The sequence below is a fragment of the Pleurodeles waltl genome, chromosome 1_1, assembly GCF_031143425.1.
Source record: "Pleurodeles waltl isolate 20211129_DDA chromosome 1_1, aPleWal1.hap1.20221129, whole genome shotgun sequence".
NCBI classification, from domain to species: domain Eukaryota; kingdom Metazoa; phylum Chordata; class Amphibia; order Caudata; family Salamandridae; genus Pleurodeles; species Pleurodeles waltl.
In genome coordinates this window covers 428,441,275-428,463,981 of record NC_090436.1, presented here as the reverse complement: position 1 = coordinate 428,463,981, position 22,707 = coordinate 428,441,275, and the positions used below count along the sequence as shown (strand labels likewise).

Below are 22,707 nucleotides of genomic sequence, written 5' to 3'. Positions count from 1 at the left end.
GTTGCGCTTGGAAAGGTTTATGATGTTCAATAGTGGCGGAAGTTATTTCACTATGTGATGTTTTGGACCCAACTACGACGCTCCAGCCAGCCATTTGTGTTTCCTGATGCTTCCGAAAGCTGTAGCATAAGGCTAAGTTATTTCTGGCTAAGGCTTGGAGGGACACACCCAAATGTACCCTGATCCTACGGGTCCATCTTGTGTGAGGGAACAATCTCCCAAAAAATCTTTTCACAAAAGCCCAAACAGCACCAAAGTTGCAGAAACTTTAGCTGGAATTTAAAGATCTGTCTGCTGAACCCACAGTGGTCGAGGGTTTCAGTCAGGCCATGTTTGACATTTTAAAGACAGTCCTAATGCACTCAGGGCCACTCCAATACAATGCATGGTTTCCTTTGGGCTTAGTGATTCCGAAAACTTAGAATCTGAGATCTCACAATTTTGCTCCTCTGACGCTCAAGAATACGTTTTAGACTGCAGCCAATCCTGTTTAGCCTGCATCATCCACAACGTCACACCGTCAGTATGTTCGAAGTCATTACTGGCACTGCCCTGAAAATCAGCTGAAATTATTTGGGTGGTGCAGAAGAAGTCCAGAACCTGCCTTGGGGAACAGCCTCTTCCTAGAGCCCTTGTTGATCAAGACTATGGGTGCAAAGATGGTGGTGATAGTCTGCTCCCTATTTTTATCTCTGGTGCTGTTCTTGACTTACAGAATGCCAGTGTCATAGATATATTCCTCTCCATAAGGGGCCACCCCTTACACTTTTGAGGCTCTGATATAGGAAGTATACTCCTTTACCACAATGGTGTGTAAAGCTGCAGAGACTCTGGAATTGACTTTACCCTCATGGGAGCTGCCTATTCTAACATTTTCACAGACGTCCTACAATCTACCTCTTATTTGAAGAGCCTCTGCTACAATTCAAGAAGGTCTCTTCTGGATTCTGTCTTGGGTGCTTAGCAGAAGCCATTCTAGGCCTGGCTTCACAAGTGAGGCAATCACCTCAGCAGTACAGAAAGTTAAAAGGCTACTCATGAGCTCAGCAGGCCCAGAAGAGACAGCCATCTCAGTTGGTCAGACATGTTGATAAGTGTACCACTCTTAAGTAACTGGGATGGATCGAAAAGTCATCATCTGAAGCAACAGCAGATCCAGTCTCCTTTGTCCTGTGTCTGATCTGCTTCCTCAAAGCCTATCTGACTTCCCACCACTTGAACCAACATCTTCCGGGAAAGTGTGCCCCCCACTTGTCCACTAGTTGGAACTCGGTCACGACCACCACTGAGTCTTCTAATTTGCCTCCAAGCGCTGTGACCTACCTTTCCTGTCCCTTACCCTGGACCAACCTCAATTTACCAGAACGCACTCTCTGACTCATGCCTGATTCTGAAGGCAGAAATGATTGCCCTTCGGTGCACCTAGGAAAAAGGGCACTGCATTTTTACTCCCTTTATTTCTTCACCCCCAGTACTGACGGTGGTATGAGACCTATCCTAGATCTCAATCTTCTGAACGTATTTATTAGACAAAACCAGTTCAAAATGTTATTTCTTTAGCAAGTCCTGCTGCCCTGCATATAATTTATAACAGGCATGTAGACTTGTACTACATTTACTGTACTTGACAGGACAGCAGTGTTTTTTTGGGGAATTGCCAGAGTCAAGAGTTGCAATTTTGTGTTGGATTAATCTTTTTATCAAGATCTGCTGCACCTTGGCCAAGAAAGACCTTTCAGAGTGCATTTGCATCCCCTCTAGTTGTGCTTCCACAGCTCTCTCTGCATATGTTTGCTAAATGATACTGCCTCATAACCCAAGCACTGAGTGAAGGATACTTAGCCGTGACTGTGCTGCATGATTTCTATGGTTAATTAGAATTATTCATTCCTACCTTCTGCAGGGTATTGCATTGGAACCCATCCCAAAAGTGAGGACTTTGCTGGAAGGTATATCTTTCAGATGTTAAAGTTACTTATCTACCTATATTTCTGGTGGATACAAAATCTTCCTGCAGATACCTCATTGCCCACCCTCCTTCCCTTCTGAGTCAGAATCTGTAGGAAAATGAGTGTAATATATGGTAAGGTTGAGGCCTTGGCGTGCAGTACACCCAGTCAGAGTTATTTCCTTAACCTTTCAGCTCAAGCCTTTGGTAGGTCTGACACAGAGTAGCAAGGCTTAGCAAAGGAAAAATGTGTAAACCATTTGACAGCATCAATGCTGAGGGATGCAGGCTTCGGGTGCTCAATGGATGCTCCAAATGCTGTGCAGTCCATGGGCGTGAAGTCTAGTAGAGTACTCCGTCCACAGGTGAGTAGGGGTGACTCTGGACACAGATCTCAGGATTCCACCGAGTTCTCCATGCAGCGGTCAAAGGGCTGGCGATGCAAAGTCTCGGGTGCCAGAGGTACCCATTAAATCCCAGTAAAGTGCCCCAAGGCGACAACGCGGTCACTGTTCAGTGGGCTAGTAGGTCCCATCCTATCTTCCTCGAGTGCGAGGACCTTGGTAGCCCACTCCTGGGGGTGTGGGTACCATGGGCAGCCCATCCACAGAAAACTGGTTTTAAAACTGTTTTTCCCTTTCTTGTCCCTGGCTCTACCCTGTCTAAGGGAAACAAAAGGCTTCCTATGCAGGAGTGTTGTCACAGCAGCCCTTCAAAGGCAGCATCACCCTTTGATGCTTCCTTTTTGGGCTAACACCATTTGCAGCCCATCCTGTGGGTGGGGGTTGCACCTCCAGTGTGGAAACCGCCTTTGTTCATGGCCTGGGGGCCATTTATACATCTCCCCTTGCAGGCAGAAACCTATCTCAGTCCCTGTAACTCTGTAAAGTACCTGGACTAGCTGGGTCAAAGAGCGCCAACTTTCGCACAAGCGGCCAGCATTAATTTGGACATAAATATCAACTGCACCATTGAGTCACATTTGATATCCTCTTTAATTTGATACCTTACATGACATAGTTAGGTAGGCTCTATCAGAAGTTAGACGCATTGGAGTGCCAGCTTTTCAATTACCTTATAAGGCTACCTAACTATTCTCAACAAACAGCAACACTTTAGGGCTTTGCTGTACAGACATATCAAGAGAATATGTCTGTCTTAACAATATACAACTCCTTCCTTTAGGGCTTCATAGGCCTGCCTTGAAGGGGACTTGTATGTCTAGTTAAGAAACTAGTGAATGTTTACACTAGATGAACTGGCAAAGTCGTGTGTGCAGTGCATGCACAGCCTCTTCAGTCTGCAATGGCAGCTGAAAGTCATGTTTTCACCTTGTCACACTCAGTGGCACAGCCTGAAGCTCTTGTGTGGACAGGACTTACATGCCCTTTGTACCCACATACCATATACTAGGGACTTATAAGTAAGCTAGCTCATACCAATTGGGGGTATCTAATTAAAAATACCAGTTTGAAAGGGGGAAGAACATTGTCCCTGAGGTCTGGACATCAGGCCTCAGTGCACTCTCAAGGTAGAAAACGAGCATCTAGTTGTCGAAAATTGGGCAAAAAGTTGGGGGAAACCTGCAAAAAGCCTGTTTTCTTACAGTACCATATATAATATGCAAAGGTATGCAAATGTGTTATTTATTTGTTGTTGTCGCTGTTGTGAATGCTCTCTCAGTTCCTCCATGCATGCTGCACCTAGCAGGCAAAAAGTATCAGTAACTGATGTCAGTGCACAGGTTGTTACCCTTTGTACACTGATTATGTCCTGTCCTGATAAGAAGAGTCATGGCTGGAACTGCATGTTACCACCTTTCAGCACTTGAAAGCTACTGCCAGCGAAAAGCTTTTCCTGAGCAGCCTGAAGCATAAGAAACATATTGATTTTGAGGAAGAGGAAGGAAGAAACTGCAGGAAGAATACGTATCTGTAGTGCTTTCCTCTTATCTGGTTTCTAAGCACTAACATAACACACCAGAAATGCACTTCTGAGGTCAAAGAAGACTTTTATTGTTGTTAATTCTTCCCCAACCCCAATTTTTATGTATGACGAATTAGTAGCTTTCAAGTCCGCGTTAATCAAACAAAATATATCAGTTTGCAATATACACAGCAGGTTATATTTATAAGATATTGAATGCAAGGCAAAACAAATACTTCACCGTGTGGGAACTATCTACAGCTTCATCTTTCTAAGGTCTGCAAGCTGATGACCCCTGTCAGCCGCGAGAAAGAGATTCATCTACCCACACGGGATTGCTGGCAGCTGGCGCCAAGCTCCAGCACGAGGTCCGGCAGATTCGAATCTGACTCTCTGCAGCCTGTTACATTTGTTACAAAGGTGTGCCCCCTCCTCTCAGACCTGGGAAACTGAGCAAGCCTTTTGGAGACTGGCCAGGTCTCCAAGACTACTCCTGTTCCCAAGCTCAAGCGAAGAGAAAAACACCCATGTACTCTCTCTTATCATGTCTAGTCTACTGTGAGAAAAACATCTTGGTTCTCTGGTGCAAAAACACAGCTTGGAAAAATACAGCTTGGATTCTCAACTGCAAGATCTAACTCCACGTTAAAGGCAATAGGCAGCTAACCTAAGTATCAAATGCAATGTCATGTTAAAGGCAATAGGCAGCTAACCTAAATATCAAATGCAATGTATAATATCATGTCAAAGCCCATAGGCAGCTGAGCTGAATATAAAATGCAATGTATAATATCATGTCAAAGCCAATAGGCAGCGGAGCTGAATACAAAATGCAAGGTATAATATCATGTCAAAGCCAATAGGCAGCTGAGCTGAATATAAAATGCAATATATAATATCATGTCAAAGCCAATAGGCAGAATATCTAATAGCATATCAAAGTCAATAGGCAGCTAAACTGAATACATCATGTCAAAGCCAATAGGAATGCAATGTCAAAGCCAATAGGAATGCAATGTCAAAGCCAATAGGCGGCTCAACTGAATACAGAAAGTAATGGCTAATGCCATGTCAAAGCCAATAGGCAAAATACAGAATGTAATGACTAATGCAATGTCAAAGCCCATAGGCGGCTAAACTGAACAAAACATACCATGTGCAACTAATATGTGCAGTGGTGAAACACAAAGTCATTGGTCAAAACAAAATTTAACAAATGGCAGTACATTCCGCCCTTTGACCAATGAATTTTTGTTTCACATATCTCTTGTTTCAAACAAAAACAAAAAAAACATCAGCACAAAAAAAACATTATCAGCAAGTCACATTTGAATGATCAAAGCAATCCCTGTAAAGCAATAGAAGTGAATTAACACATTGATTTCATAACCTTTCACATCAGATACATCTACATAGAAAAGACTGGGCAATTTTTATACTCTGAATGAGTCTCTAATTCAACAGTGTTAGCAATTTGATGTGGCATGAGTTCTGCTCATGTAAAGGTGCACGGTCCACCTGAAAGGTTTGCTGGAAGATAAGCAAAAGTCAGAGTTCCATACGAGAGGGGAAAAAAAAAAAAACACACAGCTTAGTTCCAGTGGAAGAATGCAATCAAACAAGTTGAACTTGAACTGAAGGCGCAGTTTGCGCAAAATGGATCCATGGTGCTGGCACTTTACTCAGCCAGGTTCAGGTTGGGGATTCGGTCCCTTCCCCGACCCCACACGCACACACCGGAAGGGGGACCACACAGCACACTCAGGGACAGTGGCGAAACGTGGTAGGATCTGCAAAAGAAACAAGTATGACTTTTCTTGCAAATAACATTTTTCATTTAAACTGCACCCTCCCTCTTTCTTTCCCTGTTTTATAATCAGCAGGACGTTTTTGAGGCCCTTTGTTATATTTTCTGCAGGTTCTGGAGGATCACTTGGGGCTTCAGCCCACACATCAGCACTGAGGTTTTTATCTGCTGCGCCACAGCTTCCCTTTTCTTGCACTGTCAGAAGGGCTGGGGCAGACTCCTTCTTTACCAAACCTCCATTCACTGCATTTTTGTCAATTTGAGCCATTCTGTCTCCAATTTGTATGAATGAATCAGATTATTTTCTAGGTATCAGCATAATTTCGATTTTTCCTTGGTAATCTGCAGCAATCACTCTCCCTAAAACCTGAACTTTCCTCTCCCCAACTGCTCTGTGACTGCTTGCATGACAGATTGCTTTTGTGCGTGCTGCACAGTTTTTATCAAATCTAGGGGAATGTGCATCTCTCTCATCTCTGCCCACCTGTAAGTGGCTTTTCCTCTCAGCTGTTCACATTTCTGGGGCACCCACTTAGCCATCCCCACTAAGGCAGAATTCTGGGTGTACACTTCTCTCTCTGAATTTTTCTCATTAACATCTGCAAGGTAATTGAACCAGTTAGGTGCTAAAACATTAGCAATGAACCAAAAATCAGCGTAAAAATGACACATCTCACGTAGCTCTTGCTTTAAAATCTGACACACATTATACAACTCCATTCCTTCTCCTGTGCCAGAAAACAACATTTCAGTCAATGAATCATTAGTAAAACAAACATGCTTTTTATCTTCAGTAGACACGAATTCAAATGGTGCACACAATTTCATTGGTAATTCTTTTATCTGTGGTACTCTAGCCCTGTCTTGCAAGTACCAGATCCATTGTATGATCCTAGCTAGGGGCACTATTTTCTTTCCTTGTTCTTGATTTACATGTACATCAGTTTTTCCTTCTTGCACTGCGCAGAAACCTGAAGTCTGCATTATTTCATTTGCCAAATCACAAGCGCGCAACTGCATATAATTTTTCACAGTGACCATATACAAAAGTGTTAGGATTTCTCTCAAATGAGGGCTATTCTTTTTCCAAAAATCAAACAAGCTAATGAAACTCGGGGTGTCTTGCTCTAAAATCCTTCGTTTTACTTGTGCATTTTGCAACGGTAACTCGTAAATCACATTCTGGTCTCTCTCGTCCGTGTTATCAGTTAAGGAATGCATTTTGGCTGCCAAAAACCCTGGCTCACACGAAAACTCAGTGCAGCTCGGAGCTGTCTTAACCCCCTCATTACTGGAATGGGACAAGAAAGATTCTTCAAAAACAGCCTTTTTATAACTTTCAGTCGGGCTAATTTGCTCACGTAAATTCCTATTTTCATGTTCCAACTTCCTACATTTCTCCTGCATTTCTCTGTAAGCAGATAAAGGTATCCAGACCTTTCTGTCATCATTACTTCCAAAAGACACGTTTTCTACATATGTACAACAGGAATTATTTCTCAAAACACCATCAGGCATTTTAGCTACACATGCATTTTCTTCTGTAATTCCCCAAACAGAAAACAATTCACAGTTTTTCTTAGCACCATCAGGCAGTTTATCAACACATGAATTCTCAGACATGGTCTGCCGTGCTACTGTGATTCTCCAAAAAAAAACAATTTCTGTAATTCTCCAAACAACAGAAACAATTACACTTTTAAAGTGTGCACTTAGAAATCTACCAACTCGTCAACACCCTCTTAATCACCTCTTAATGACCGACCCCACTCCTGGTACCAATTGTAGTGCTTTCCTCTTATCTGGTTTCTAAGCACTAACATAACACACCAGAAATGCACTTCTGAGGTCAAAGAAGACTTTTATTGTTGTTAATTCTTCCCCAACCCCAATTTTTATGTATGACGAATTAGTAGCTTTCAAGTCCGCGTAAATCAAACAAAATATATCAGTTTGCAATATACACAGCAGGTTATATTTATAAGATATTGAATGCAAGGCAAAACAAATACTTCACCGTGTGGGAACTATCTACAGCTTCATCTTTCTAAGGTCTGCAAGCTGATGACCCCTGTCAGCCGCGAGAAAGAGATTCATCTACCCACACGGGATTGCTGGCAGCTGGCACCAAGCTCCAGCACGAGGTCCGGCAGATTCGAATCTGACTCTCTGCAGCCTGTTACATTTGTTACAAAGGTGTGCCCCCTCCTCTCAGACCTGGGAAACTGAGCAAGCCTTTTGGAGACTGGCCAGGTCTCCAAGACTACTCCTGTTCCCAAGCTCAAGCGAAGAGAAAAACACCCATGTACTCTCTCTTATCATGTCTAGTCTACTGTGAGAAAAACATCTTGGTTCTCTGGTGCAAAAACACAGCTTGGAAAAATACAGCTTGGATTCTCAACTGCAAGATCTAACTCCACGTTAAAGGCAATAGGCAGCTAACCTAAGTATCAAATGCAATGTCATGTTAAAGGCAATAGGCAGCTAACCTAAATATCAAATGCAATGTATAATATCATGTCAAAGCCCATAGGCAGCTGAGCTGAATATAAAATGCAATGTATAATATCATGTCAAAGCCAATAGGCAGCGGAGCTGAATACAAAATGCAATGTATAATATCATGTCAAAGCCAATAGGCAGCTGAGCTGAATATAAAATGCAATATATAATATCATGTCAAAGCCAATAGGCAGAATATCTAATAGCATATCAAAGTCAATAGGCAGCTAAACTGAATACATCATGTCAAAGCCAATAGGAATGCAATGTCAAAGCCAATAGGAATGCAATGTCAAAGCCAATAGGCGGCTCAACTGAATACAGAAAGTAATGGCTAATGCCATGTCAAAGCCAATAGGCAAAATACAGAATGTAATGACTAATGCAATGTCAAAGCCCATAGGCGGCTAAACTGAACAAAACATACCATGTGCAACTAATATGCGCAGTGGTGAAACACAAAGTCATTGGTCAAAACAAAATTTAACAAATGGCAGTACAGTATCCACCAGAAATATTATAATCAAAGGTAAGTATATTTAAAATCCATCAACAGAAAGCTACCTCATTATTGATCACCCCCGAACTGGGTTAGATGCCCTTGTTATTCAAAGTTGCTGGAACTCAATTTGGTCCTGTGCTAACCATTACGTAGAATGTTCTCTGCAGGAAGCTGGCTCTGTATATCCTATATCAAAGTGAGACATAGTGTGCACAGAGTCCAGCGGTTTGACAGAGGCCAAATTAGATAATACTAATGCTCTCTTTTGTTGTAGTGTGGTTAAGCAGTTAGGCTTATCAGAGGGTAGTGCAAAGCATTTGTTGTACACACACAGAAAATAGAAGAAGCATACACTCAATGACTCAACTCCAGACCAATGGTTTTTATATTGTAAAAATATGTTTTCTTTATTTATTTTTAGAACCACAAGATTCAAGTTGCAGGTAAGTACCTTAAAAGTTTTGTATTTCACACAGGTATCAACAGTACTTTGTTTGAAATAGGTAAGTAATCCAGTTTTTTAAGTATTGGCAATAAGCTATTCTTAAAATGGACACTGCAATTTTCAAACAGTTCCTGGGGGAAGAAATATTAAGTCAGTTTACAGTCAGTCTCTGGGTTTTAGGAAGTCCACTGGTTGGGGTTCAAGTTAGTCCCAAACACCCACCACCAGCAACACGGGGCTGGCCGGGTTCATTGGTCAAAGTTGAGCAAAATTAACGTGGGCTCCTATGGAGGCACGGAGTACTTTGAATCCGGTCAGCCAGCAGGGAAGTACCCGCGACTCGGAGGGCAGACCAGGGTGGGTTAGAAGAGCACTGGAGAGCCACAAGTAGACACCAAACACACACCTTCAGTGGCACAGGGGCTGAACGATGAGGGCCTGGGGGCTGCGGGTGCAGTGTGTTCGTAGGCATTGGATATCTTTGTCCAGAGCTTCGCAGTCAGGGCGTTCCTCGGAGTTTCAGAACCCAGACTTTCTGCCCTGGTTGGAATTCAACCATTTCAGCCTTTTGGTCATACCACAGCTTCTGGAGTTGCTGGCTGGCCTCAAGGTTTTTGGATGCCTTTTCCATGTACTCAGCTATCCTAGAGCGAAGGCCAAGCACATAGTCCACCACATCCTGTTTAGGCTCATGGAGAGGTCTCTCCCAGCCTTCTTTAACAAGTGCCAGTGGTCCCCTCACAGGATGGCCAAACAGAAGTTCAAAGGGTGAAACCCCACTCCCTTCTGAGGCACCTCTCTGTCGGCGAAAAGCAAGCATGGCAGGAGGACATCCCATCTCCTTTTGAGTTTTTCAGGGAGCCCCATGATCATACCCTTGAATGTCTTGTTGAGTCTCTCAACAAGTCCATTAGTTTGTGGATGGTATGGTGTGGTGAATTTATAAGTCACTCCTCACCCATTCCACGTGTGATTTAGGTAAGGTGACATGAAGTTTGTACCTCTGTCAGAAACCACCTTCTTAGGGAAACCTACTCTGTTAAAAATACCAATTAGGGCTTTAGCTACTGCAGGGGCAGTAGTTGACCTAAGGGGAATTGCTGTGTTGTTGTCATGGAGAGGTCAACCCAGGGTGAGACCTTGTTCAAAATCACCTGGGGACCTTCTCTTGCTAGGTGGACCACCTGGACACGGGCCATGGGCGACTGGTGCACAGGGGGTCAAGACTCTTGAATCTGGAGTGAGGTGGGAGTCCTTAGTTGTAGGTTTCTTCAGACAGAGCCACTGTCCTCGGGAGTCCTTGGTCCTTTTGGGTGCAGGGCAGTCCTCTCAAGTTGGCAGAGGTCGCTGGGCCCGCTCAACGCGTCGCTGGTCTTTTTGCAGGTTCTTTAAAGCAGGATACAGGCCGGTAGGGCTGCGGCCAAAGCAGTTGTCATCTTCCTTCTTCTCTGCTGGGGGTTTCAGGTTAGCAGTCCTTCTTCTTGTAGGTCACCAGGAATGGTGAGCTGGGTTAAAGGAGGCCCTTAAATCCTATATTTAGGGATGTTTCAAGGGCAAAGGTCAGTAGCCAGTGGCTACTGACCCTGAGGGTGGCTACACCCTCCTTGTGTCCACTCCCTTTGGGGAGGAAGGCACAATCCTATCCCTATTGGTCCCTGTCCTCCAAACCAAGATGGAGGATTCTGCAGGGAGGGGGTCACCTCAGCTCTGTACACCTTAGGGTTGGTTCTAGCTGGAGTGGTCACTCCTCCCTGTTTTCCCTAATTGTCCCGCCGGACTTGCTGCCATAAGTGGTGCTTAGTCCGGGGGCGAGCATCTCCACTAGCTGGGGCACTGTAACACCAGGCTTGAGCCTTTGAGGCTCACCGCCAGGTGTTACAGCTCCTGTAGGGGGAGGTGAAAAGCACCTACACCCAGGAGAGGCTTTGTTTCAGAACACAATGTGCACAAAAGCACTCGCCCCATGTGGTCAGAAACTTGTCTGAAAGTGGCAGGCTGTCACAGACTGGTCAGTCTTTCACTAGCAGTTTGGTTAACATACAGGGGGTATCTGTAAGATGCCCTCTGTGTGCATTTTTCAATAAATCCCACACTGGCATCAGTGTGCGTTTATTGTGCTGAGAAGTTTGATACCAGACTTCCCAGTATTCAGTGAAGCCACTATGGTGCTGTGGAGTTCGTACTGACAAACTCCCAGATAATATACTCAATATGGCTACACTGCACTTATAATGCCTAAGAATGGACTTAAACACTATAGGGGCATATTGCTCATGCAGTTATGCCCTCACCTGTGGTATAGTGCTTCCTGCCTTAGGGCTGTAAGGCCTCCTAGAGGTGTGACTTACCTATGCCACAGGTAGTGGTTTGTGGGCATGACACTCTGAGAGGGGTGCCATGTCAACTTTGTCTTTTTCTCCTCGCCAGCGCACACAAACTGCAAGGCATTGTGCATGGGCTGAGTGAGGGGTCCCTTTGGGTGGCATAATACATGCTGTAGCCCTTCAGGACCTTCCCTGGCCACAGGGCCCGTGGTACCAGGTTTACCTTTTACAAGGGACTTAACTGTGTGCCAGGGCTGTACCAATTGTGGAAACAAAGATACCGTTTTTGGGAAAGAACACTGGTGCTGCGGCCTGGTTAGCGGGGTCCCAGCACACTTTCAATCAAAGTTGGCATCAACTCTAGGCAAAAGGTAGGCGGTAACCATGCCAACAGTGGCACTTTCCTACTTTATCTCTTGTCTGCTTGAAGGGGTTCTGTACCCCAAGCTCGCACACACTGTATTCTTGCCAAGAACGTGCAAGCTTATCCTTTTTCAAGTGTCCTCTTAGACTTCCTCGAGTTGTGAAGTATGCTCTTACCAACTAGAAGAACATCTGCTGAAACTGCTTACTTCAGTAGATGAGAATTTTACAAATGGCATTGTGATAGTGTTTTAGACCCCCTGGTTTATAATACAGTGATCATACTTATTGTTTTTATGCTGGGCATGAAAACAATGTAGACAAGGTGAATAGCTTCTTGTTTGGTGTTTTCACTTGCCTATATTCCACTAATTATAGCTGTTTTCAACAAATCTTACAAAGTAAGTTATTAATCCTCTATCAAGAGAGAAATATGTTTAAATATGAAAAGGCCAGTGTTTGTAATCATGAAATGAAAAGAAAAAAAGACTTTAAAATGCATAGTCAAAAAAACTACCTCTTGTTCTGCTGCAATTTTCCCAGCCATTTTATGGTAGTTGGGTGGCAATTAAAAAAAAACAACAAAAAAAAACAGAACTGTTGCCATCTCTCCTAGGCTGCCCAGGACAGGAGGTGGAGGAGAGGGGTGTTAAAGAATTACAAACACAACTCCTTCTCAGTCCTTTACTGGAGGAACTGCCTTAAGCGTATTTTATACTTGTCCATTTCAAAAGAAAACTCAAAGTTCATCCATATAGTTTCAACTAGCTAATTTGTAACAGCTACACAGCAGCAGGCCCCAGCCCAGAGGAAATCTATGGGCTCCCACCCAAGCACCCTAGTTAGTCCTTATATCCTTATGCCAGACTGTACAAAGATGTTTGTATACCCTCCAAAACTCAGTGACACATAAGCACGTATTCACACAAACAAGCACCCAAGGGCAGGTCATTGGATTTTCTCAGCGATACACCTAATAGAGTCTACAAGGTAATCTAATGGCTTGTTAATGTGTATAGTATTTGGGTGGATCTGTGGAAGACAGTACCAGAACAGGTTCCTGTGCTTCTCTTGGCATAATACATGAGTGATCACATAGGTATCAGTGTCTGTGAAACAGTCATGGGAATCCCATTCTAGATGAATATGGGGACTGTCCATGCGTGTCTGGTGATTATTTTTCTGTTGGATATATAGTCCTGCTGATTCCTCATTTTATGAATATCATGTAGGCCACCGGCTAAATCTGGAAACCTTTTCTCCAGCTTTAGCTGTCCATTATTGCAAGGTGCTCCTTTTGGCCTCAACTAAAATTCTGCCTGCCCCGGATGTAACAGCATTAAAGTATAAAAGGTGCTCACTGGTACACTGGTTTCAATTTCTATTTTTCTGCTCCTAATCTAGGGAGGCCACGGAGCTCTTCTTAGTACTTCATTAGCAAAATTCCTTAAGTTTAAGGTGTAACTTCATTACCACGTGTCCTAAGATATCCTTGTTGAACACACATGACATCTTCATGGGGTGTCCTGGATTCAAACACAACTCCCTGGTCCGTGATGTATATTCCTTAATGCACCATACGGCCATCACAGATTGAGAGTGCTAAGATATTTTTGGCCAAGGTTTAAATGGATAATCCAAACTGTTCCCCTTCTCCTTCAGGTAAGTGCCTCAAAAGGAAATGATCTCCCAAAACATATTTACCAAAAAAGCTCTAGACTCTTTCTCATTGGCAGAGTAGATACTGTCATTAAAAAAAAAACGGACTTTCCCACTCCATTGGTCGACCCTGTGAATCTCAAAGCCTTCTAGTTAGTCATGTTGAATCATTCCAGAATGACTGTTACCACCAGGGCTACATCAAAAGTGTGTGTCTGACCAGATTTGGTGACTCGGGCGGCTCTGACCCCAATGCCTCCTGACTGCACACCTCCAGTGGCTCCAGCATCAGCACCTCCAAGGAAGTCTGTGCCCTCCAAGGCACTGCTCCTCATGTGCATGGCGACAAGACGCCAATACTGCTGCCAATCACAGAGCTGCCTTTCTAGGGCCCATACATTTACTTGTATGGCAGAATTTTTTGGGGTCTGACTCTAAAGCACTTGTCATTCATCTGTATGACTGTTGAGAGGATGATAACTCAGGATGATAATCTCCTCTGCATTTACAAAAAGAATGCTCATTTTTACGTAGACTTAAAAACTGCAAGTGGTTTGGACAGTTCTCCAAAAAGAGATATTGTTCACTTTGGCAGTATGAAAATCACCAGAAGCCTTGGAATGCATTCCTGCTATCTGCATCTGCCCCTGATGCTTCAAATTCTCTGACTTCCATACTCCTTACACAACCAGCTTCTGTTGTAAGAAGGGTCTCAATTTTACCACCAAAGGGGGAGATGATTGCGACGGATCACTAAGTCATCCAGCTAATTGTGACAGCTACATGCTTCTCTTTATGTACTCCCCCTCTAGACTGCCCACCATCCACAAGAGCGCACACTCCAGTGAATCCCTCTATTTTGGAAGCAGTGGTCCGACTGGCCTTGCTGGACATGCAAGAAAGGGGCATGGAATTTTAATTAATGTTCGATGGCATGTGTAGCTGCAGCTACACATGCTTTGCATAAGTCCGCCATTTAGTGTTGGGCTCGGAGCGTTACAATTTGTTTTTCTTCGAAGAAGCTTTTTCGAGTCACGAGATCGAGTGACTCCTCCTCTCGGTGATGGTGCGCATGGGGATCGAGTCCTTTGTTAGATTGCGTTCTTTCTGTTGTCAGGTACGTGTGTTCCCTCTCGCTCCAGTAGATCTTGGTTCGGTACTATCTGAACTTCTCTATCTTTAAACGTCAATATCGTTTTTGAAAGTTTTTTTCTTACTACACTCGATCCGATTGTATCGTCAGGATCGATTCTGCGCCCTTTCGGGCGACCGTGCCCTTCTTGGGCCTACTGCGTCACAGGCTCAAGGATCAGACTCCATTTCGATTCTGCCCTCGGTGCCACGCTAAGTTCCCCTATACCAGCCAACACTTGTTGTGCAACCTCTGCCTCTCTTCCGATCACAATGCAGAAACCTGTGAAGCCTGCAGATCTTTCCACTCCAAGAAGACTCTGCGGGATCAGAGAGCACGTCGGCTGGAGATGGCATTGAAGTCGACTGAACAAACGCCCTACAATTTTAATGAGGAACAAGCTCAGACTGCAGTTTCCATCGCAGACTCTGATTCCGACTGTGACTCCGATGGGGACAGTCAAGTGATTCCTGCGACACAGTACGTGAGTACGCCAACCCCTTCCCATCAACAAAAACACTCCAAAAAGTCATCACAATTGGTCTTGGGTCCACCACTGCTTGCTGGCCATGGTCGGACCCGAAAGTTACATCTTGACGACCGGCCCTTGGGTTCGGCATCAAAAAAGACTAAAATGCATTTGACCAAATAGACTGCCCCGCCTGTTTCTGGATCCAGTCAGAAAGTGTAGGCCTACACTTCGGAACCGAAGCATTTGTCTACCACCTCAGAGCCGAAGCACCCAAGTTACTCTTCAGAGCCGAAAAACTTACATCTGCTTTGGAGTAGACATTTTCAGCCCGATTAAAGCAGTCGGTCACCAAGCTGTCGGAGCTCAAAACTGTGGGAAACAAATATGCTCCAGCTGTAGAAAAACCAACAGACATTAGGCCCATACTTGAAGTTATAGACCATAAACAACGAAAGATACAAGGCCATAAGGATACTGGAAAAATGATTGCCTTTCCTTCTATGACCAAAAGGCAACTATCTTTTGGAGAGAGTTTGGAAGCTGGGCCTTCACCTGCCAAAATCTTCAAACAAAAGGAGAAACCAAAGGCAGTACTTCACCACCGCATTCTCCTTTGCTTCCCACTTTTCCCCCACATGATACTCCACCATCTTCACCTCCACAGTTTTCTATGTAATCTCCTGCCTCCTCACAATTGGACTACATGGTTGACAATAGTTTTAGAATAGACCCATGGGATTTGTATAACCCAGACCCTATCCCATCAAATGACCCTGATCTATATCCCACTAGGCCATCTCCACCTGAAGACACCACGGCCTATAATCAGGTTATTGCTAGAGCAGCCACATACCACAATGTGCATCTGCACTCGGATCCTATGGAGGATGATTTTTTATTTGCCACGCTATCCTCTGCACACAAAGAGTACCAATGCTTCCAGGCATGTTAAAATGCTGATGACATTTTTAAAGAGCCAGTAAAGACTGGGGTATTGACACCAAGAGTGGATAAAAAATATAAAGCTGCACCATCAGATCCACTCTTCATCACTCAACAATTGCCACCTGATTCTATTGTTGTGAGTGGAGAAAGAAAGAGGGCAAATAGTCAGTTCACTTGCGACACTCCTCCCCCGATAAGGAAAGCAGGAAATTTGATGCAGCAGGCAAGAGTGGTGACTCAATCTGCAAATCAATGGAGAATTGCCAACTCCCACGCTCTTTTAGCCAGGTTTGATAGGGCCCAATAGGACGAGATGCAGGAGTTCCTGCAATATTTCCCACCGGAACACCAAAAAAGGGCACAGCAGGTAGTTGCAGAAGGACAAGCTATCTCCAAAAACCAGATTAAATCCGTTATAGATGCAGCAGACACCGCAGCTAGGAGTATAAACAATGGCGTAATAATCAGGAGGCATGCTTTGTCACAATCTTCAGGATTCAAACCTGAGATACAGCAAGCGGTCCTTAATATGCCGTTTAACAAACAGCAGTTATTTGGACCAGAGGTTGATACCACCATTGAAAAATTAAAAAAGGACTCGGACACAGCTAGGGCCATGGGTGCCCTTTACGCAACACCTGTTTGGGGTACTTTGCGCAGGCCCAACTTCAGAGGGGGTTTTAAACCCCAAACATGAGAGGTCTCTACATCCCAACAAAAGCAGGAACAACAATATTATTCTAGAGGATCTTTCAAAGGGTCCTATTGAGGACACAACTTTAGAGGTAGAAGGAAACCTAATGCCACAAGAGATGCCTCCACCTCATCAAAGCAGTGGCTTTCTCAGCATCCCCACACAGCACACCTCTCCTGTGGGAGCAAGACTCCAACATTTCTACCATCAATGGCATAACATAACATCAGATCCATGGGTACTGTCAATTATCCACAATGGTTATTGCCTAGAACTCATCTCCACTCCATCAAATATTCCCCCTCGCTCACACACGCTTTCTCCAGAACACCTCGTTCTGTTAAAACAAGAGGTACAATAGAGATAGTACCTATAACTCAACAATGAACAGGAGTTTATTCTCGGTACTTCCTCATACCAAAAAAGGATGGCACTCTCAGACCAGTCCTCGATCTTAGACCCCTCAATCATTCTCTCAGATCACTTCCACATGGTCACTCTTCAGGATGTCATTCCTTTACAACAAAACAAGACTACATGACCCCATTAGATCTAAAAGATGCTTACTTCCATATTCTTATAAATCCAGCACACCGCAAATACTCAAGATTTGTGATAGCAGGCAAGCACTGCCAATTCAAAGTGCTACCCTTTGGAGTAAAAGCAGCACCAAGGGTATTTACCAAATGTCTACCAGTGGTTGCAGCATACCCGAGAAGACAGTATATACATGTCTTTCCCTATGTGGACGACTGGCTCATAAAAGGCAGCAACATTCAAACCTGTCAACAACACACGCAAAACACAATCTATACCCTACACAGTGTAGGGTTCACAATCAATTACCAGAAATCTCACCTTCAGCCAGTGCAAATACAACCATATCTGGGAGCAATTCTGAACACTCAGTCAGCATTAGCTTACCCAAACCCACAAAGAATTCAAGCATTCCACAGACTCATATCTCAGCTACAATATAATCAAACTTACACAGTAAGGTTTATTATGAAGCTATTGGGAATGATGGCATCATGTACATCAATAGTGCCAATGCACGTCTAAAAATGAGACCCCTACAACAGTGTCTTTCACATCAATGGTCTCAAGGTCAACTTCACGGTCTAGTGTTCTTGGACTGCCAGACTTACAACTCTCTTCAATGGTGGAATCACACCAACTTATCAAAAGGGAGGCTATTTCAGGACCCTGTGCCACAGACCATAATCACCGCAGATGTATCAATGACAGGTTGGGGAGCCCATCTCAACAATCTTAATATACTGGGAGAATTGGACTCAATCCAGCAGACTTACCACATAAACCACTTGGAATTGCTGGCAGGGTTCTTAGCACTAAAAGCATTACAGCCACAGACCACACACACAACAGTGTTAATAAGGACCAACAACATGACAACAATGTATTGTTTGCAAAAAATGGGGGGCCACACTCATCCCAATTGTCCCTTCTGGTACAGACAATTTGGAAGTGGGCAATTCACAATCGCATTCGCCTATTAGCAGAGTATATCCAAGGGATACACAACCAACTAGCGGACCTCTTTAGCAGGACGCAGCAACAAATACACAAATTGGAGATTCACCTGCTAGTAATTCATCAGTACTTTCACATGTGGGGAACACCAAACATAGACCTTTTCGCAACAAGTGAAAATGTAAAATGCCCAAATTTCGCAACCAGGTACCCACACCCTCGATCCAAGGACAATGCTCTATGGATCAATTGGTCAGGGATATTTGCTTACACTTTCCCCCTCTCCCATTAATTCAATTTCTGGTCAGCAAGATCCATCACACTTGCCTCACTATGATACTTATAGCTCACACGTGGGCACGTCAGCACTGCTACACAACACTATTGGATCTATCTGTAGTACCACATCACAAGCTCCCAAACAGACCAGACCTATTGACTCAAAACAAAGGTAAAATCAGGCATCCCAATCCCAGTAAGCTCAACATGGCGATTTGACTCCTGAAGTCATAGAGTTTAGATATCTACAGCTTCCACCAGAATGTATGGGCATTCTAAAAGAAGCATGTAAACCTACAACCAGGCAGTGCTATGCAGCAAAATGGAAACTTTTTGTATATTACTGATAACCCAAATACATTGATCAACTTAAAGCATAAGTACAGGATGTTGTACATTAGTTTGGCTCTGTATATACTATCTCAAAGTGAGAGATAGTGTGCACTGAGTCCAAGGGTTCCCCTTAGAGGTTGATAGTGGCAAAATTAGATAATACTAATGCTCTATTTTGTGGTAGTGTGGTTGAGCAGTAGGCTTATCAGAGGGTAGTGTTAAGCATTTGTTGTACACACACAAGCAATAAATGAGGAACACACACTCAAAGACATAACTCCAGGCTAATAGGTTTTTATATAGAAATATATATTTTCTTAATTGATTTTTAGAACCACAAGTTTCAAATTTCAGGTAAGTACATAAATTGCAAGGTACTTCACACAGGTAAGTATAGAACTTTGATTTAAAACAGTAGTACACACAGTTGTGGTTAAAATGGCAAATAGCTATTTTAAAAGTGGACACTGTGAAAAAATCAACAGTTCCTGGGGGAGGTAAGTAATAGTTAGTTTTTCAGTTAAGTAAAGCACTTACACAGTCAGTCTCCTGGGCATAGGCAGCCCACCGTTGGGGGTTCAAGGCAACTCCAAAGCCCCCGCATCAGCAACACAGGGCCGGTTAGGTGCAGAGGTCAAAGGAGGGCCCAAAACACATAGGCGCCTGTAGAGAACAGGAGTGCTCCGGTTCCAGTCTGCTGGCAGGTAAGTACCTGCATCCTTGGGGATCAGACCTGGGGGTTTTTGTAGAGCACTGGGGGGGACACACACAAGCACACAAAATACACCCTCAGTGGCACAGGGGCAGCCGAGTGCAGTGTGCAAAGTAGGCGTTGGGTTTTGTATTGAAAATAATGGAGGGACCCGGGGGTCACTCTGGCAATACAGGCAGGGCACAGGGGGGCTTCTCAGGCCAGACACCGACTGGGCTAGGAGGAGGGACGCTTGCTGGTCACTCCTGCACTGGTAGGTGGTTCCTCTCGGTCCTGGGGGCTAAGGTGCAGTGCTTGCTTCAGGCGTCTGGTTCCTTTGTTACTAGGCAGTCGCGGTCAGGGGGAGCCTCTGGATCCTCTCTGCAGATGTCGCTGTGGGGGTGCACGGAGGTCGACTCAGGGTGTCCATGTCTTTGGAGTCGCCTGGGAGTCCTCTCTGCAGTGTTGGTTTCTCCAAACTCGAGCCGGGGGTGTCGGGTGCAGAATGTGAAGACTCACACTTCTGGCAGAAAGTGAGAGTCTCTTTAAAGTTGGTTTCTTGTTGCTGTTTTGTAGTTGTTTCTGGACAGAGCTGTTGTCCTCAGGAGGTTCTTGGTCCTTAAGGTGCAGGTCAGTTGTCTGAGTCCTCAGAGGTCGCTGGTCCCGCTGGATGCGTCGCTGTGCAGGTTCTTTGAGTCTGGAGACAGGCCGGTAGGGCTGAGGCCAAGTCAGTTGTTGTCTCCGTCGTCTCTACGGGGCTTTCGAGTCAGCAGTCCTTCTTCTTTCTTCAGGTTGCAGGAATCTGATTTCCTGGGTTCAGGGTTGCCCTTAAATACTCAATTTAGGGGGGTGTTTAGGTCTGCGGGGCAGTAGCTAGTGGCTACTGCCCTGGAGGGTGGCTACACCTTCTTTGTGCCCCCTGCCTGAGGGGAGGGGGCACATTCCTATTCCTATTGGGGGTATCCTCCAAAGCCAAGATGGAGGATTTCTTAAGGCAGGGGTCACCTCCGCTCAGGACACCTTGGTGGCTGTCCTGACTGGTGGGTTACTTCTCCTTGTTTTTCTCATTATCTCCTCCGGACTTGCCGCCAAAAGTTGGGACTGTGTCTGAAGGGGCGGGCATCTCCACTAGCTGGGATGCCCTGGGGCGCTGTAACAACAGGCATGAGCCTTTGAGGCTCACAGCCAGGTGTTACAGTTCCTTCAGGGGGAGGTGAGAAACACCTCCACCCAGTGCAGGCTTTGTTCTTGGCTACAGAATGACAAAGGCACTCACCCCATGTGGCCAGAAACTCGTCTGGTTGTGGCAGGCTGGCAGGAACTGGTCAACCTAACACTGGTGTTTGGACTGGTATACAAGGGGCATCTCTAAGATGCCCTTTGTGTGCATTTTTCAATAAAACCCACACTGGCATCAGTGTGCATTTATTGTGCCAGGAAGTTTGATACTAAACTTCCCAGATTTCAGTGTAGCCATTATGGAACTGTAGAGTTCGTAATTGACAGACTCCCAGACCATATACTCTTTATGGCTTGCTGCACTTACAATGTCTAAGGTTTGGCTTAGGCACTGTTGGGGCATAGTGCTCATCAACTATGCCCTCACCTGTGGTATAGAACACCCTGCCTTAGGGCTGTAAGGCCTGCTATAGGGGTGACTTACCTATGCCACAGGTAGTGGGTTGAGGGCATGGCACTCTGAGGGGAGTGCCATGTTGACTTAGTCATTTTCTCCCCACCAGCACATACAAACTGTGAGGCAGTGTGCATGTGCTGAGTGAGGGGTCCCCAGGGTGACATAAGACATGCTGCAGCCCTTAGAGACCTTCCCTGGCCACAGAGCCCTTGGTACCAGGGGTACTAGTTACAAGGGACTTATTTGTGTGCCAGGGCTTTGCCAATTGTGGGAACAAAAGTACAGTTTAGGGAAAGAACACTGGTGCTGGGGCCTGGTTAGCAGGAATCCCAACACACGTTCAATCACAGCTAGCATCAACAAAAGGCAAAAGGTTGGGGGGTAACCATGCCAAGGGAGACATTTACCTACACTTACAAAAAGCAGATCTTGCATATTCATCTATTAAAATTCATTTAACAGCAATATCAGTCTATCTCCAAAACAGATAGCATACTTCTCTGTTTAGAATTCCTGTCATAAAAGCTTTTATGGAAGGCCTTAAAAGAGTTATTCCAGTTAGAGCGCCACTGCTCCTGCCTGGAATCTTAACATCTGATATAGACTTCTAGTTGCACATTCCTTACCTTTGAATTTCCCCAGGCGTCAGTCTGGATCTGGAAATGTTTGTTCGAGCAGTACCTCTGCATGCTGTGAGGTGGCGTTGGTCGAGTCCGCAGACATTATTGGTGTTGCGATCATATATAGGCACCACTCCGGCGTGCTGACGTCAGTTCTTTTCTTTCTGGTGCTAGCGTACGTGCATATCCGTAGGGAGCTACCTCAGTCACTTTTTTACTACAACAACACTTTTGGCTAAATCTTTTTGACGAGGTCGTGGATGCGTCTAGGGTTGTCACGCAGTACCGGTTTAAAGCCCTGCGACTCCCGTCACCAAATGATGTTGGTGACGGATCTGCATCTTGTGTGTCTTTGGTGCGTGGAGCGCGATAACAACCCGAAGTCGTGCTCCGATTGTCGGGCAATGAACCCAAAAGCTTTGAGGGAGTGCTCCCTAAAGCTCATGGCGGCTCGACACTCGACTCCGCAGTGCTCCTGGTCTAGTTTGAGAGGAAGTTCTTGAGGCCGGCCGCAGAGTCGCCACCACTCTTCATCCTCAAAGTCATCGGGTCATAAGAAAAAGAAGTTGAAGAAGGACAAGCATTCTTCGGCTTCACCCCGTTGCTCGGATGAAGCGTCAACGTTCTAGGCATCCGTCCTCGGAGTCTTCATCTGGGTCGGCCCGTGGTTCCCCGACTTCCCGGGAGCCGGAGCCACCCCTGCCTAGCTCAAAGAATTTTATAAGGCAATTTTGCCTCATTTTTGGGCAGAACGACCCACCTTCAGCACCCTCGGGCACAGGTGAGTTAGGGGGGGCCCTCTCAGGTTCAAAGTCGTCGGCTTCGGCCAGGGCTCCGGAGGGTTCCTCTGGATCCAATCGCAGATCCGTCCCAATGCTGGTTTTGCCACAGCGACCTTCCCTGGCGTCGGGTCATACCTCGCTGCTCCTGGCGTC

The 22,707-nt window shown here is 45.1% G+C and overlaps 1 protein-coding gene across 1 annotated transcript in view; it reads left to right on the top strand.

Moving 5' to 3' along the window:
- The window catches only part of FCHO2 (FCH and mu domain containing endocytic adaptor 2), a 724,395-nt gene that overhangs the window by 464,087 nt on the left and 237,601 nt on the right, over positions 1–22,707 (top strand). The gene's annotated exons all lie outside the window — the stretch shown is intronic.